The sequence below is a fragment of the Saimiri boliviensis genome, chromosome 7, assembly GCF_048565385.1.
Source record: "Saimiri boliviensis isolate mSaiBol1 chromosome 7, mSaiBol1.pri, whole genome shotgun sequence".
Lineage (NCBI taxonomy): Eukaryota > Metazoa > Chordata > Mammalia > Primates > Cebidae > Saimiri > Saimiri boliviensis.
The window spans coordinates 46849393-46866048 of NC_133455.1; the positions used below are offsets into that span (position 1 = coordinate 46849393).

The 16656-nt window shown below is 33.4% G+C and overlaps 2 protein-coding genes across 3 annotated transcripts in view; one reads left to right on the top strand and one right to left on the bottom strand.

The window, feature by feature from the left end:
- The window catches only part of NTS (neurotensin), a 102996-nt gene that overhangs the window by 49816 nt on the left and 36524 nt on the right, over positions 1-16656 (bottom strand). The window lies entirely within an intron of this gene.
- Positions 1-16656, top strand: part of RASSF9 (Ras association domain family member 9) — a 29691-nt gene that overhangs the window by 9832 nt on the left and 3203 nt on the right. The window lies entirely within an intron of this gene.

Genomic DNA, 16656 nt, shown 5'->3' on the forward strand with positions numbered 1-16656 from the left:
ATATTGGAAGGAATGGAGAAAGAACACCAGTGAGTCACATGTGAGAGAGTTAAAGAAATTTCTTACATAAAAAGAGAAGAAAGATTTAAGAGTCATCATGGAAAGAATTGATAGGAATTCAAAAGTCAGTGCATGGGGCCAGGATCAGGATGCAAGAAAAGAACGATTGGTAACTAGATTATGATTCTGAGTAACTGGAGACACATGTGTCATCATAAAGAACAGAAAATATGGCAGAGATAGGTTCTGGGAGGGAAGAACATCAGGGTGAAGACTGAAGAAAATTAAGGTGTGATTTGAATGTTTCCAAATATTCCACCTGTAAACACCTGGTGTTTGGACATACTGCACCTGAGATGGGACTGTGAAAACAGCCTTTCATCCAACCTACTCTCCTCCCTCCTGACATCCATATGAGGCTGATTAATACGGAATAGCACTATGCACCTGCAATGGGCTTTCAAGGCAAAACACAAACTGGTTTCCCAGTCAGGAGCTGTCAGGCTGACTAATCTTATATTAATCATAGTCAAGCCACATGAGGCAGTCACCCTTTTAATGATCCCTTAATCATTACCTTTGGTTGAAATTGGTTTCAAACATAGCCATTATTTCCACTAGATGAAAAGGGTGTGTGTGTGTGTGTGTGTGTGTGTGTGTGTGTGTGTGTGTGAAGATCACATTTTTTTCTGCCTTTTTATCTCCTAGAGAATGGTACAGACAAGACTTGTATAGATACTGAAGTTCAACAAATGTTTTATTGTTTAAATCAATATAGTGTAGATTTTTGGTGCAGGCAAATTAAGACAGTTTTCAAACTTTTTGTGTAAAAAACATAATAAATATTTTAGAGTTTCCCAGATGTAATGTCTCTATCTCAACTACTCTGTCCTTGTAGTATGCAAACAGCTATACATAATACATAATGAAATTGATGTGACTGTGTTTTATTAAAACTTTTGAGAAACATGTGGTGGAACAGTTATAGCCATGAGGCCCTTCCTTTTCAGACACCTGATCTAGATAATTGACGAAGAAATTTCCTTTATATATCTCCCTACAATTCCTCCTTCTCATCTCCACCCCACTCCCAAGTTTAGTTCGTACTATATTAGACATTTAGACTTCAAAAGTGAGAGTTATTCCTAGACTTGACTGTCAAACTAGTAAAAAAGCAAGCATTATCCAAAGTACAAAGTGCTGCTACCGAGTGTACATTAGGTTTTGTAGAAATATCAAAGATGGTGAAACCCTGACACTACTAAAAAATACAAAAGTTAATCAGGCGTGGTGGCACACATCTGTAATCCCAGCTACTAGGGAGGCTGAGTCAGGAGACTCACTTGAACCTGAGAGGTAGAGTTTGCAGTGAGCCGAGATTGCGCCACTGTACTCCAGCTTGATGACAAAGCAATACTCTGTCTGGAGAGAAAGAGAGAGAGAGAGAGAGAGAGAGAGAGAGAGAGAGAGAGAGAGAGAAACCAGTTTAAAATGCAGCTCTTAGAAATAATTTAAAGGTTCAATCCAAAAAAAAAAAAAAAAAAACTAGGTTTGCAGTTTAAAAATAGTAGTCTGGTAAGATTATGGGGCACAAATGTGAAGGGGAAAGATTTTATAGTAATGTAACATGCAATAGCTTACTACAGTAATATACAGTAAAACAGAGTTGTCTGAACTGTGGTAGTGGTGATGAATATGAGGGCAGATATTTGAGATATTTAAGAGAAAGGATAAAGCAAACAGTGATTAGTTAAAGTAAGAGGAGAGAAGCAAAGCAAAGAGTTTAGGAAAACTCAGTTTTGAAACTGAGTAGACAGTTGGGGAATACTATTAATAACTACATTCAGTAGTGTGGGAACTCAGGCAATGGAATAGTTTGCTATTTGAGAGAAGAGCATAATGAATTCGTTTTCCTGGGTCAAATTTGAGGTGTCTGTAAGTTATGAAAATGAAAATATCAACACGCAAAAAAAGAGAAGTTGGGAACATAGTTCTAGAGCTAAGGTCATAATAGTTAGAGTTGAGAACCATCATCATGCAATTGGTTTACAGACTACAACTATTATTGCAGTCACCCATAAGAATGTGTATAGTAAGACAAGAAATGAGTCATAGTCAAAAACCCAGGAGATGCCAACTGTATCAGTTATCACTAACTGCATAATAAAACCCTCCCCAAATTAGTGACAGAAAGAACAATTTATTATTTTCCATAATTCTGTGGGTCACCAGGACTGGCCCTTCTGCCAGCTTCACCTGGGCTCTCTCATGAGCAGCTGATTGGCTGAGGGCCCAGTTCAGGTAGAGCAACTTGGTTTAGATGGTTTGCCTCTTTCCTTTCCATACAATATTTCAGCTCAGGCTTTTTCATCATATAGCAATCTCATGGCTGCATTTCAAAAGGAAGTAAGCCGAAGCTACAAGACTTCCAGAGTAGCCTGGACTCCAGAACTTGCAAACATGATTTTTGTCACATTTCATTGGTCATAGCAAGTTCCAAGGTCTATTCAAGGGGTGAAGAAATAGAGAGCTTCTCTTAATAGAAAAAACTGCAAATAATTTGTGGTCATGCTAATCTTATCTTGCACGGCATCAACATCTATTGACTATGTGGAAGAAGTAAGGTCCATGTGGGAACTGGGAAGAAGCAGCTGGAAAAGCAAAGGAGGACCCATGTGAAAATGGCGTCATAACAGTCAAGGAGAGGAGAGTTGCAAGAATGGGAGGAGGAGGTCACAATGCATCTGTTACAAAGAGCTCATGTCAGATCCGTTCTGCAAGTGGCTACTGAACGCGGCAGTTAGGAGATTTCCAATAACCCTAAGAAGAACTGTGGAGGCAGTAGACATTTTGTGGTGGGTTGAAGAGTTTCTGGAAAGAGATGTACTAGAGAGAATGAATACGGATTGCTATTTGGCGTGTAAAGGAAAGATAAGTGAGGGAAATATGTAGTCAAGGGAAGGTTATTTTAATGTGACAAGATGGTAGAAGGAACCAGAGAAAAAGGTAGAACATAAAAAGAGTTTACGAAGAGGTAAATTATGAAGCAAAGTCCTAGAAGAGGTAGAGACAGTAAAATTCAAAGCATATTAAAGAGTTTAAAACCTAGGGAAGAAAAATAAACACACAATATTTTTGATATAGACGTTTAGAATTTTTCTCTTATCAATAATGTCCCCAAGTATAATATCTTACCTTTTCCTTAACAAAATAGAATGGCAGCCCTGATATACTCTCATTTCTACAAGTTAATAATTTGGTTTTTCTCTTCAAGAAACTTATTTGTGATTAATGTAAATAGTTGATTTTTTAGATGAAGCTTCCAATTGGAAGTCATTGTATTGCAGTTCATTTCAGAGTACATTCAGAAAATGAATGTCCAGGACAACAGAGCCCACCTCATGTTTTCAGTTATCCAAACTGGATAACTGAAATTCTTGCATATGATTTATGTCCCTCAAGTTTGCCAGCTTATCTAGGCATACATTTACAGGGGAAGAGCAGGTGGTTGCAGGTAGATACAAGCTCAAAATCATTATCATTAGGCAATATCTTCCACTAAGAAGGCAAAGCCAATAGGGATTTGGCTCACAAATGAAAATCTCTTGCTAATAACTGAAATAACTATAATTATCAATAAACAAAATATTCTGGCTAGGTGACTTTCCTTTTAATAAGTACTTACTGTTTTTTATTACAAAATATTTCTTTACAAAATACCAATCAGTAAGGGCACTTTAGCAACCTCCCAGGTGCAGGTAACACTGGGAAGTGAATACTTGAATTTCCAACAAGATTAGATATTTTCTCACCATTTCATCTGGTAAATACCACATGTTAAATATTTACATTTTGATTGTAATCAGTTTCCGGAATCTGAACTATGAACTTCGTTTACTTAACCCCAGTAGTTTCCAGTACGCATTATTTACACATTCTCTTTCCTTTTCTCTGTTTATGGGAATTACGTTCTATAGCTACCCTGCTGTTATGGAATGTCTAGGGTTTTACTTATCCTGCATGACTGATTTATAATATTACTTCTTAGAAAATTAAAGTGGCATTAGTGGAGCACAGAAATAATAAATACAAATACATACACATGCACACACACATTCATATACACACAAACATATATATCAAATTTTAATTTTCAAGATAATTTTTTCTTTTGTTTTTATTAATTGTTGACTGTCCTAATTTTTCATTGGAGTTATTAAGTTTCTGAAAGACTCCAATTTTCAAATGGTTTTTAAAAAAACTGCTAATGGTTTGTATTTGGAGGAAACTATTTTCATACCACTAATTTTCATTCTTTATCTATCAAAACAGTGATTCAAATTTCCATAGCAACCTAAAAAAATAGCTGTATTATTTATGGGTTCTGTATTTATCTCTCCCTAGGATAGCAGCACTATAATCCAAAAACAAATGTTACTTCCAAAGACATTTGCCACACAATGGGTAAAATTAACCAGAGTTAGTTGTGGGCCAGAGGTTCCTCACATTTACCTGCTTCATTAACTTTTATTTTGCTTACACTTTTCTTTTTATATGTGTAACTTTAAAGAAAAACCGTCAAAATTATAATTTAGCATTACTATTTCTATTTCGTATATAGCATATTCACTTTACCTAAAATGCCTTCAGTTTTCTGAGGTGATTATTTTAGGTTTTGGGGTACATGTGAAGAACATGCAAGATTGTTGCTTAGGTACACACGTGTTTTTTAAGTATAGAAAATAGCCAGACAAACTTAGAATTTATTGATCAATGTAGCTTTTAAAGGCTGAACAAGTGGGAAACATATCCTGCTTTGAAACTTAGTAAAAATAAATTGAACAATTCTCTAAAATTTAAAGAAGGCATGCAACTGTCTCCCAGACTGACATTCAATATGTATTCTTGAAAAACTTTTTAATGTTTTATGTAAGAGATCCCATCGTCATTTGAATAGAATTATATGCAGTCATACATTATTTACATGAGGGAAATATTATTTAATTTCTTGTTAGCAAATATAGGTGGCTTCTGAGGAAAAAAAGATGACTTTTTCATTTTATATAGTTAAAAATAGTTGCAGATGTTTCATGTAAACCTTAAATATTGTGAAATGTTCCAAGGTCAAATACATTTAGAAAATACTATATACTGAAATAATTTTCCTTTTCTTGGGGATTTTAAGATATCACATTATCATATTAAATGTCCTCAGAATTCTTAAAGAAACCTATGTCAATGTGTTTATCCAGGGGTTAGCAAGTTTTCAGTAAAGGACTAACAGTAAATATTTCAAGGTTTGTGAACCATAAGATTACTCTCTCTCAGATACTCAAATTCATGATTGCAGCATGAAAACAGCCATAGACAGTATGTAAATAAATGAGTATGGCTGGGTTTCAATAAAACTTTATGGAAACTGAAATTTGAACCTCATTATTTTCCTGTCTAAGCTGGTTATTTTCCTTTTGATTTTTAAAAACATTTAAAAATGTAAAACACATTCTTAGCACATGAACCATACAAAAACTGATGGTTGCCTGAATGTGATCAAAGGTCTATTGTTTGCTAACCCCGTGGTAGCCAAATAATTTCCAAATTTATTTGAACATCAAAACATTGACTTATCACCTATTTCTTGAAGAATTAACAAGTCTAATGAAAACTAGAAAAATAACTTATCTAGTTATCTTTTTCAATTTTCTGTTTCCAGAACTAGCAGAGACATTTTAGCTTTGTATGTTTAAATACGTAGACAACCTACTAATATTTACAAATATGGACTTGGTTTTCCGGTGGTCTTCATATAACTACATTATTGTTGTCTTTTTTTTTTTTGTTTTTTCTAAAGCAGACAGGAAACTAGTCATTACAAATGCTAACTATGTATCAGTCACTGATTAGGAACTTCACATATATTGTATAATTTAATATTTATTACAAATTTGTGATTTGGCTGTGTTATGTAGCTGAGAAAATTGAAGCTTAGATGTGCATAATGATCTGTCTGCACTTATTCATTCACTCATCCATAAAATGGGCACACTTTTAGTACATCCTTAATGGTTTGGGAAATGGATTAAATAGGTTTGAACATGTAAAGCACTTGTAAGAGAGCATAGCACATAGTAAGTGTTCATTAAATATTGATATTACTTTGGTTTTGATAAAAAATTAAATATTAATTATCTCCAGGTGCTGGAATTATAATATATTATATTGTTTTCTTATTTGAGATCCATATTTTGCTAAGTTTTATTAAACATGTTGTAGTATAATCCAGAATGAATACAGTGGCCATGTACCAGAGGCTCATGCCTGTAATCCCAGCACCTTGGGAGGTGGAAGCATCACTTAAGTTTGAGACCAGCTCAAGCAACATAATGAGAACCTGCCTCTAAAAAAAGAAAAAAAAAAAAAGAAAAGAAAAAAAGAAAAAAAAGAAAAGGAAATAAAAAAGAATCCTTAAAGCAGTAAAAAACATTGTCTAGTATGTAAAAAAGCCATTAATCAAACATACACGCATTTTATTTCTTCCAAGTTACTCATTATATTTTTTGGAGGTTTTTAATACTATGAAAAAAACTTTGTTTAACCTAGGTTTTAAAATATTTTTTAAAAATCTGAATTGAATGGATAATTCAATATTTTAGTCAGGTGTTCAGTAGAGAAATTATAAAATAATGCTATAGTTCTTTTTTAAATTGATTTAAAAAGTTAGGAGTCTGTTTATGTTCCTCAGCTACCATGCCCACATAAATCATGTTAAGGCACAATTTGAATAGGTCTCCTTTACAGACAAGATCTAAATTACCACCTTCATCCCACATTCAATCTCTTGAAGCTCTTTCTACAAAGGGTTATGGTAGTTGTGAATGAATTGAAGGAATTGCGGACACCTTCTATGTCTTTTTTACTATTGACTAAAGACTACTTAACTTCATTGTTGTTTTTCTTCTCTGAAATTGTATAGTACATTTGTACAGAACGTAGCATATCTTACAATTTCTAGTAATGCTTAGTGTGGTCTTGAGTTTTAAAAATTTATTTCTCTACACATATTTTTTTCTTCCCAGCTATATGACAATTTTTTAATATAAAGATCATTTTATCTTTCATTTCTTTTACATTAACATGAAATCATATTTGTTAAAACTGAAGTTTCATGAGCAAATATATGTTGAAACAAATTATAGTAATTTATATGCCATAGCTTAAAATGAACAATTTATTTGGAGGTAAAGTAACCTAAAATAAATGTAATTTATTGATATAAAAGTTTTTACTTAAAATCATACATTTAAGCATTTATTGTTACCCAATTTTGTCTCTAAATTTCTGCTTGGATTTGGATCACTTCTTTTCTCTAATTACAAAGACCCCGAGTCATATTATACAAAAGATACATTTTTCTTTTATATAGTCATAATAAAGCTAAATTAATTTATTAGGTAAACCAATTACATTTGTACTCTAATAACTGATTCTTGGGAAAAGGTAGTATGAAATTTGAAAGTGTTATTTTTTAGTTTGAAAATGGCTATGACATTGTATTTGAACCATCTAAACTGACTATTCATGGCATCTTAAACATTTTAAACTTCATAATTGGTATAGATCTGGGTTTGCAAACCCAGATACAAGTTTACAATTTCTGGAACAGAGATTAATTTAGTAAACTAGTTCTTTATAAAACTTATCTTTATTATTTAATGCATTATATGCATTTATACAAAGCAGTGTGAATTTCTACACATTCTATAAATATGAGTCTGAGATAAATATACTGAAATATAATATCTTGTCTTATTGTTTATAGCTCTTATTCCTAATTCTATTTCCAAACTTCGCATCTTTGAGTTATTCTATCTCCAAGTTTTGTTTGCTGGAATGTTTTTAATATGAATGCCATACACAGTGAGCTGCTGAGGAGTTCAGTAGGCTTGCCCTCATTCTCTGTAAGACTCAATAACTTATTTGCATAAGATGTTCTGTCTAGAAAGGATTTCCATAACTGGCTTAGTCGTTTATATTTTTCATTAAAAAGTGTAATTTTATGGAAAAGCTATTAAAATCTGGGCTTCCTGCTGTGTCAGATTCTCTGAGCAGAAATCAATTTTTTTCTCTTTATTATTATTCTATACTGCAATGTCAGAATATCACACAGTGTCAGAATTATATTTTGTACTAATTCTGGTTTTATTTCATGCTATGACTTTAAATTGTATATGATATTAGCATAAAATCAGCTTCTATCTACTGAGGATTATATCAATATACAGACATTTAACTGAAATTTTGAGGGAATTATGCTTACAATGTTTTAGGAAAATATTAGGAAAATAATCCTCATTTCCCTATGGAAAGAAAATTTTGGCTAAAAACATTTATTTACCTTCTATAGCATGAAAAAAAAATCAGTCTATGACACTATCTTAGCCAAATGCTGATAAAACATAAAACTGTTGCTTTTTTTTTTTAACTTTTTTTTTTTTTTTTTTTTGAGACGTGGTTTTGCTCTTGTTACCCAGGCTAGAGTGCAATGGCGCGATCTCGGCTCACCGCAACCTCCGCCTCCTGGGTTCAGGCAATTCTCCTGCCTCAGCCTCCTGAGTAGCTGGGATTACAGGCACGTGCCACCAGGCCCAGCTAATTTTTTGTATTTTTAGTAGAGACGGGGTTTCACCATGTTGACCAGGATGGTCTAGATCTCTTGACCTCGTGATTCACCCGCCTCGGCCTCCCAAAGTGCTGGGATTACAGGCGTGAGCCACCGTGCCCGGCTTTTTTAACTTTTAAGTTCATGGGTAGCAGTGCAAGTTTGTTATGTAGGTAAACTTGCATCACGGCGGTTTGTTACACAGATTATCGCCTTACCCAGATATTAAGCCAGTTCCCATTAGTTACTTTGCCTGAACCTCTCCCTCCTCCCACCCTCCACCCTCTGAAAGGCCCCACTGTGTGTTGTTGCCCTCTGTACGTCCATGTGTTCTCATCATTTAGCTCCCACTTACAAGTGAGAACATGCAGTATTTGGTTTTCTGTTTCTGTGTTAGTTTGCCCAGGGTACTGGACTCCATTTCTATTCATATCCTGGCTAAGGACATGATCCCATATTTTTATGAGTGCATAGAATTCCATAGCATATATTTTCCACATTTTAAAATCCAATCTACCATTGCTGGGCATTTAGGTTGATTCCATATCTTTGCTATTGTTAATAGTGCTGCAGTGAACATATGAGTGTGTGCATGAATTTTTATATCCAGCCTCTATAAGGAACTTAACAAGTTTACAAGAAAAAAAAACCAATCCCATAAAAAAGTGGGCAAATGACATGAATAGATAACATTTCAAATGAAGACATACATGTGGCCAACCATCAGATGAAAAAAATGTCATCACCGATCACTAGAGAAATGCAAATTGAAACAATGAGATACTGTTTCATGCCAGTCAGAATGGCTATTATTTAAAAAAAAATCAAAAAATAACAGATGGGGCTGGGTGTGGTGGCTCACACTTATAATGCCAGCACTTTGGGAGGCCGAGGCAGGCAGGTAACCTGAAGTTGGGAGCTCAAGACCAGCCTGACCAACATGGAGAAACCCTGTGTTTGCTAAAAATACAAAATTAGCCAGGCATGGTGGTACCTGTAATCCCAGCTACTCGGAGGCTGAGGCAGGAGAATTGCTTGAACCTGACAGGTGGAAGTTGACGTGAGCCAAGATTGTGCCATTGCACTGCAGCCTGGGCAAAAAGAGTGAAACTCTGTCTCAAAATAATAATAATAATAATAATAATAATAATAAATTTAAAAAATAACAGATGCTGGAAAGGTCGTATAGAAAAAGGAATGTTTATAAACTGTTGATAGGAGTATCAATAAATTCAGTCATTGTAGATGACTATGTGGCAATTCCTCAAAGACCAAATTCAGAAATACCATTAGACTCAGCAATCCCATTATTGGGTATATACCCAAAGGAGTAACGAAGTTTTATATTCAGCAATTAGAAAGCACAAATGACCACATTTTTGTTTGGAATAATGCATGTCACCAATTCACATGAATAATGATGACTTCGTGACAGTGTTAGATTCCAGAATGTCTTCTGAACAATGAAAGGAATATGTTATATTCAATTTAATTTTATTGCTAAGCTATTTTTTTTAAGGTCTGTCCCTGACTTACTTAGATCTATCTTTTATGCCTACAACTCTCCTAAACCAGAGGTTTTTCCCCCCCTCCTCTCTCATTTCCTACAGTTGTCTGTGTGGTTTCCCTTTCACGTTATAAAGACTGCAAATCATTTCTTGGTCACCTCTTTCCTTAAACTTTGAGTGCCTAGAAATCTCCCTTCCTAATTTTTTATCTTTGCTTGTCACCTCTGTCCAGTACAGGAATCACTTTGAGGAAGGCATATAAGAGAATTGCAATAATAACCCATTGTGCTGACCCCCAGCCCTACCACAACCGTATCATTGCACAGATCTCCACCATTCTGAGTATGTCATGTCATCCACACATCTTTTTATCCCATAGCTCATTTACCATTTTTAGTGGCCATACATTCAAGAACAATTTCTTTACCAAGAAGAAAAATTTACATGGCTGTGAATGGAAGCCTTTCCGTGAACTAAAATTAACCCTGTTCCTTAGAACCAGCTCCAGAGTTAACAGAGGGAGGCTCAGTTAGGTAGAATTAATTATAGCAAGCATAAAGATTGATGAGGAGATGAAAAGGAGAAAAAAAAAAAGTCCTATTCATATTTTGTTAAATAGAATGCCAAACTTCATCATATTTCAGACTACTTGAGATTGGTGGGTCTCCCTGGCTTGTTATTTTTGCTTTAATATGTTTTACTATTAGATTCCCTAGAAGAAGTAAGGAGAAAGGGGTAAAGAAGGAGCTATGATGAAAGTATGTTTTATTTTAAATCTGGAACAGAGTTTGTCAATAGTGCCACTATTGATATTTCAAGCCAGTTAATTATTTGATATGAGAGGCTGTCTTGTGCATTGCAGGATATTTATGTTCCTGGCTTCTGCCTACTGGATACATACCGTTTTGCTTTAAATCTGGAACAGGGTGTGTCAACAGTACCACCTGATGTGAAAGGCAAAAATGTCTCTACACATCCTCACATGGTTCCCCGGGGGCAAAATCATCCTTGGTAGGGAACCACTGAGATAAATTTCAGTTTGAAGAATAAATAATGATAGTAAGAAGGAAACAAAGACTAGTCTTTGGGAAACTGGCCAAGACTCAGATATGCCCCCAAAGCTTCACAGGCCTTATCCTTCAATCTGATGGAAGTTTCCATCACAATCTCTAGGCAGAGGTGTCACCAGTAGTTTGAAACTGAAAATATCCGGACTCCGATTTTCAAGCACAAAATCTTGTTCTGCAGACTGAAGCAATAAAAGCATTTTCCTTGGAATTATTCTTTTACATAGTCGCTAGATTGAGTTAGTATTACACTTTCCAGGCTGGCCTAGGAAATAAAGAGTTATTCCATATATTCTATGGAAAAATACAGTCAGAGTTCCAAATATGGTCCATAAATATTTATGGATTGCATCCTAGTGTTCATATACTGGGTTTTAGAAGCATATCTTATAATGTAATTATCAATAAATAATTTAATATTTTATTCTTATTGTTTTGAAAATGGGTTCAGTATTTATCCTGTTATGTTTTATATATAAAATTTCAGCTAAAGTTTAGTGTCTACTATATGCTAGGAAGAAATTTTGCTCTTTGATTGATTTTCCAGGGTCTAACTTTAGTGCCTTTTATCTTCGGACATCTGAATAAAGATAGCCAAATTTTATCTATTTATTTTCATTTTTCTCTACCTGCATACTACATTCCTTTTCTGTAAATATAAATTTTGTTAAATCTCCAATTTGACATTGCAATATCATAGACAATATTTTATCTTAAAACTTCAAGATTTAAACTGTTTATTATTTGATGCTTTGTTCTTAGTCAATTACAGTATATTGAAAGAATATTTTATTGTATGAATGTTGCCTTTTTTATTAAAGCCAACTCATTTTAATTCTGTGAAACAGCTTTTATTTTATTAATGCTACTTATCAATGGAGAACTACTTTGAGTTCTTGCTTCACAATAGAGTCAATGTAATAAATCCCATATTCAATTTTTCACTAATATTTGAGAGTGAATATGGAAAAATACTCATGATACTAACCACATGTTGTTGAAAGTTTCATTAGCATATAAATTTTCTTGAATTTATGATGAAGATATCCTAAAAAGGCAAAACCTGAATAATGAAACTGGTATAGATGAATAACCAGGTATATATATATATATATATTTCAGTGAAATGTGCCTCATTAGCACAAATTTAAACAAAATCAGAAAACTATAAATCAGGGAAACATTAAAAACATTCTTGGCTCATCTTTGATCCAAATTGTATACTAATGATTTTTAAAATGCCTCTTATTTGGTTAAGAGTTATTTTGTTTTGGTAGTGTACACGCCAAAAATATAGACTGGTTGAAACAGGTGAAAAAATATTGTGCATATGTTAGAAAATATTTATAAAATAATATTGCTAACTACTGTAGTAAGTTCAATAAAGTTACTGAATAGGAATACTAAAACCACTACAAGATTCTCTGTATTAAATAATAATAGTGGTAATTTCATTATCATTGCTAATAACCTGTATTTATACAGTATACTTTCCAGGATTTTTGAAGCTGTATTACTTTTATTTTTATTTGGAGAAATATGTCAGATGTCTACATTGCAGTATTATAGTAAAGAATATATAGAATTAGAAAAAAATATTTAGCTGAATTTTTTAAATCTGTTAGTAAAAATTAAGATAAAATAATAAATTTAAAATTTCATGTCCAATCATTTCTGCTATATATTAGTTAAAATATTTACAAGTGAAGCTCCTTAATATATCAGAAGGTATTAAATAAAAATATATATCATACAATTATGAACATTAAAATATTTTTCATATATATTAATAATTTTCAAACATATTGTGTGATTATAAACTATCTTTAAAATGAACAGAAGTATGCTAAGCAACAAAACAAAATATTTCTGTGTAAACCTTAGGATATATTTAATATTATCAAATATAACAAGATCTCTAGAGGAGGCCGCAGCATACAAGAACATGATCCTTCCAAAGCAGGAAGGATTCCAATTTGAATAGAGGTCATGGGAATATTGGGGAATTGTCACATATATCATCATCATCATCATCAACATCATCAACATCATCATTATTATTCTACTATTCAAAAGGATTATATGCTCAGTTTCTGAGTCTCCTTCACAGCTCTAGTGTAGGGATGAAGAATTTATAGGTCTGCTACAGGAAATAGGAACTGCTCTAAGGAGACGACAACAACAGAGGCTTTTGGATACATGAGAGCTTTGTCAGCTAAGGGAGACACCCAGGTCAGCCAGAAATCTTTTATTACTGTATCAACTATAAGGCAAGATTAAACTAAAATTAAAAAGGCACAGAAGAGAACAGTTTCTACACACATTTCTTTATGGTTGCCCTCTTCCTTGATCAATTGAGTGCTCTAATGGGGCACTATGGTTCATTCCACTGGTATCAAAGACTAATTTAAGTTCTTGTTAAAAAAGTCTTTCATTTTATTTCCAAATTAATCTGCATATCTAATTATCAAACGTATAAATTTGTTTTTCTGGTGCAGTGGTTAGAACTGCAGACTCTGGAACCAGTTATCTTTCTTTCTTTTCTTTTTAAATTCTTATTTATTATACTTTAAGTTCTGGGGTACATGTGCAGATCGTACAGGTTTGTTACATAGGTATACACATACCATGGTGGTGGTTTGCTGCCTCCATTTTCCCATCATATACATTAGGTATTTCTCCTAATACTATCCCTCTCCATGTCCCCCACCCACTGCAATTCCTCCCCTACCCCCCCATCACCCAGGCCCCAGTGTATGATGTTCCCCTCCCTGTGTCTGTGTGTTCTCGTTGTTCAACACAATTTATGAGTGAGAAAATGTAGTGTTTGGTTTTCTGTTCTTGTGTCAGTTTGCTGAGAATGATGGTTTCCAGTTTTATCCATGTCCCTGCAAGGGACATGAACTCATTCTTTTTGATGGCTGCATAGTATTCCATGGTGTATATGTGCCACATTTTCTTTATCCAGTCTATCATTGATGGTCATTTGGGTTGGTTCTAAGTCCTTGCTATTGTGAACAGTGATGAAATAAACATAAGTGTGCATGTGTCTTTATAATAGAATGATTTATAATCCTTTGGTTATATGCCCAGTAATGGGATTGTTGGGTCAAATGATATTTCTGGTTCTAGATCCTTGAGGAATTGCCCACATTGTCTTCCACAGTGGTTGATCTAATTTACACACCCACCAACAGTGTAAAAGCATTCCTATTTCTCCACATCCTCTCCAGTATCTGTTATCTCCTGATATTTTAAAGATCTCCATTCTAACGGAGTGTGGCGATATCTCAATGTGGTTTTGATTTGCATTTCTCTAATGACCAGTGATGATGAGCTTTTTTTCAGATTTTTGTTGGCTACATAAATGTCTTCTTTTAAAAAGTGTCTGTTTATATCCTTTGCCCACTTTTTGTTGGGGTTGTTTTTTCATGTAAATTTGTTTAAGTTCTCCATAGATTCTGGATATTAGCCCTTTGTCAGATGGGTAGATTGCTAAAAATTTTCCCATTCTGTTGGTTGCCAGTTCCTTCTATTGATAGTTTCTTTTGCTATACAGAAACTCTTAAGGTTAATTAGATCCCATTTGTCTATTTTGGCTTTTGTTGCCACTTGCTTTTGGTGTTGTAGTTATGAAGTCCTTGCCCATGCCTATGTCCTAAACGGTATTGTCTAGGTTTTCTTCTAGAGCTTTTATTGTGTTAGGCCTCATGTTTAAATCTTCTCCATCTAGAGTTAATTTTTATATAAGGTATAAGAAATGGATCCAGTTTCAGCTTTCTGCATATAGCTAGCCAGTTTTCCCATAACTATTTATTAAATAGGAAATCCTTTCCCTATTGTTTTTGTCAAGTTTGTCAAAGATAAGATTGCTTTAGATGTGCGGCATGCTTTCTGAGGCCTCTGTTCTATTCCATTGGTCGATATCTCTGTTTTGGTACCAGTTCCATGCTGTTTTGATTATAGTGTTCTTGCTTGAGTTTGAACCTTCACTGCATCACTAACTGTGTGACCTCAGGCAAGCTACCAACACCTCTTGTGCTTTGCTTTCTTTATGTGTAAAATGGGGATAGTTTTTATCTACCTACAGAATGGTGACAATAAAATTACTTAGTACATGCAAGCAATTTGAACAGTGTCTGGAACGTTTTCGATATCTTAGGATTGATAGTTACTATCTTTAATGTTATTTATTTTTAACAGGATTTCTTTTAGAGTTTAATCTTAAACACTAAAAAATAACATAAAACAAAATTGTTCTTAATTTTAACATAACTATTAGTATTATAACGTTGATAATTATGACAACTATTTAATTTTAGTTTTACCATTATTTATAAAATTTTATTTTAAAATTTTGTAATTTAACATGCAATAAGTACATAGAATATGGTTTACAGCTTTTCAAACATCCTAGTTGAAGTAAATAAACTCTAATTTATATTAGTTATAAATTAGTACATGGATATTGCATGTACAAGAAAAGGATTTATTTAGAGCTGACTTGTGCTATATAGCCATAACACAGATAGTAGTATTAGCTACTTAAAGAACTTGCTTTTTTTTGTTTAGAAAATATTTGTGTATTATTTCTCTGCTAATCTAAATATGAAAGTTAGTTGTCCTAATTTCTAACCTACCCTTTTGCTGCCTACAATTATTAAATGATGAATTATAAACATTGTCAAATATCATATTTACTTTAAAATATAATTTGAAAATATATTTGATACTGAGTCAATTAAGTGAAAAATATTTTATAAGAGAATTATCACAATTCAGTGTGATTATTTGAATAATCACTTACAACATTTTACTTCCTCGATGTGAATATTTCCATTTTCCTGGGAACTCTTTGCTAGGAACTAGACCTAATCTTTAGTGTTATTTGGCATCCCTGATTTATCTTTTACCTTTAGTAATCACTTTTTGACCTCGGGTGAATCAATAACTGAAGAATAAGAACTAGTTAATTTAAAATAAAGATAACAACATAGAAGTAATCACTATTGCTACCAAAACATAAACATTATAAACTCTAAATATTAAGTATTATAGGAGCCAGGGAAAATTTCTTTGGTATGTAGTTCATGGAGTCATATCCTTTGAGTGAACTACATAAATAAAGTAATAAATGATTTTGACTTAACTTCCACAAGAAGCCAGTTGCTACTCAAAACTGTTATACCAGTATAAATAATATTGTATTATAATTCATTACATTTAATTTGTTTCTTAGCATTCTTTTAAAGAGGTATTATGAAAGACACAGTCAATTTGATTTATAGTCATGATGGAAAAATATGATCTTAAAGATTCTCCAGTAGGTATGGCCTAGACATCACGGAATTTGCTTCTTTTACTACTTGTGTCGTTTTCTCTCCGAAGAACTGAAAAGTATTTTTCCCCTTTCCCTTCTACA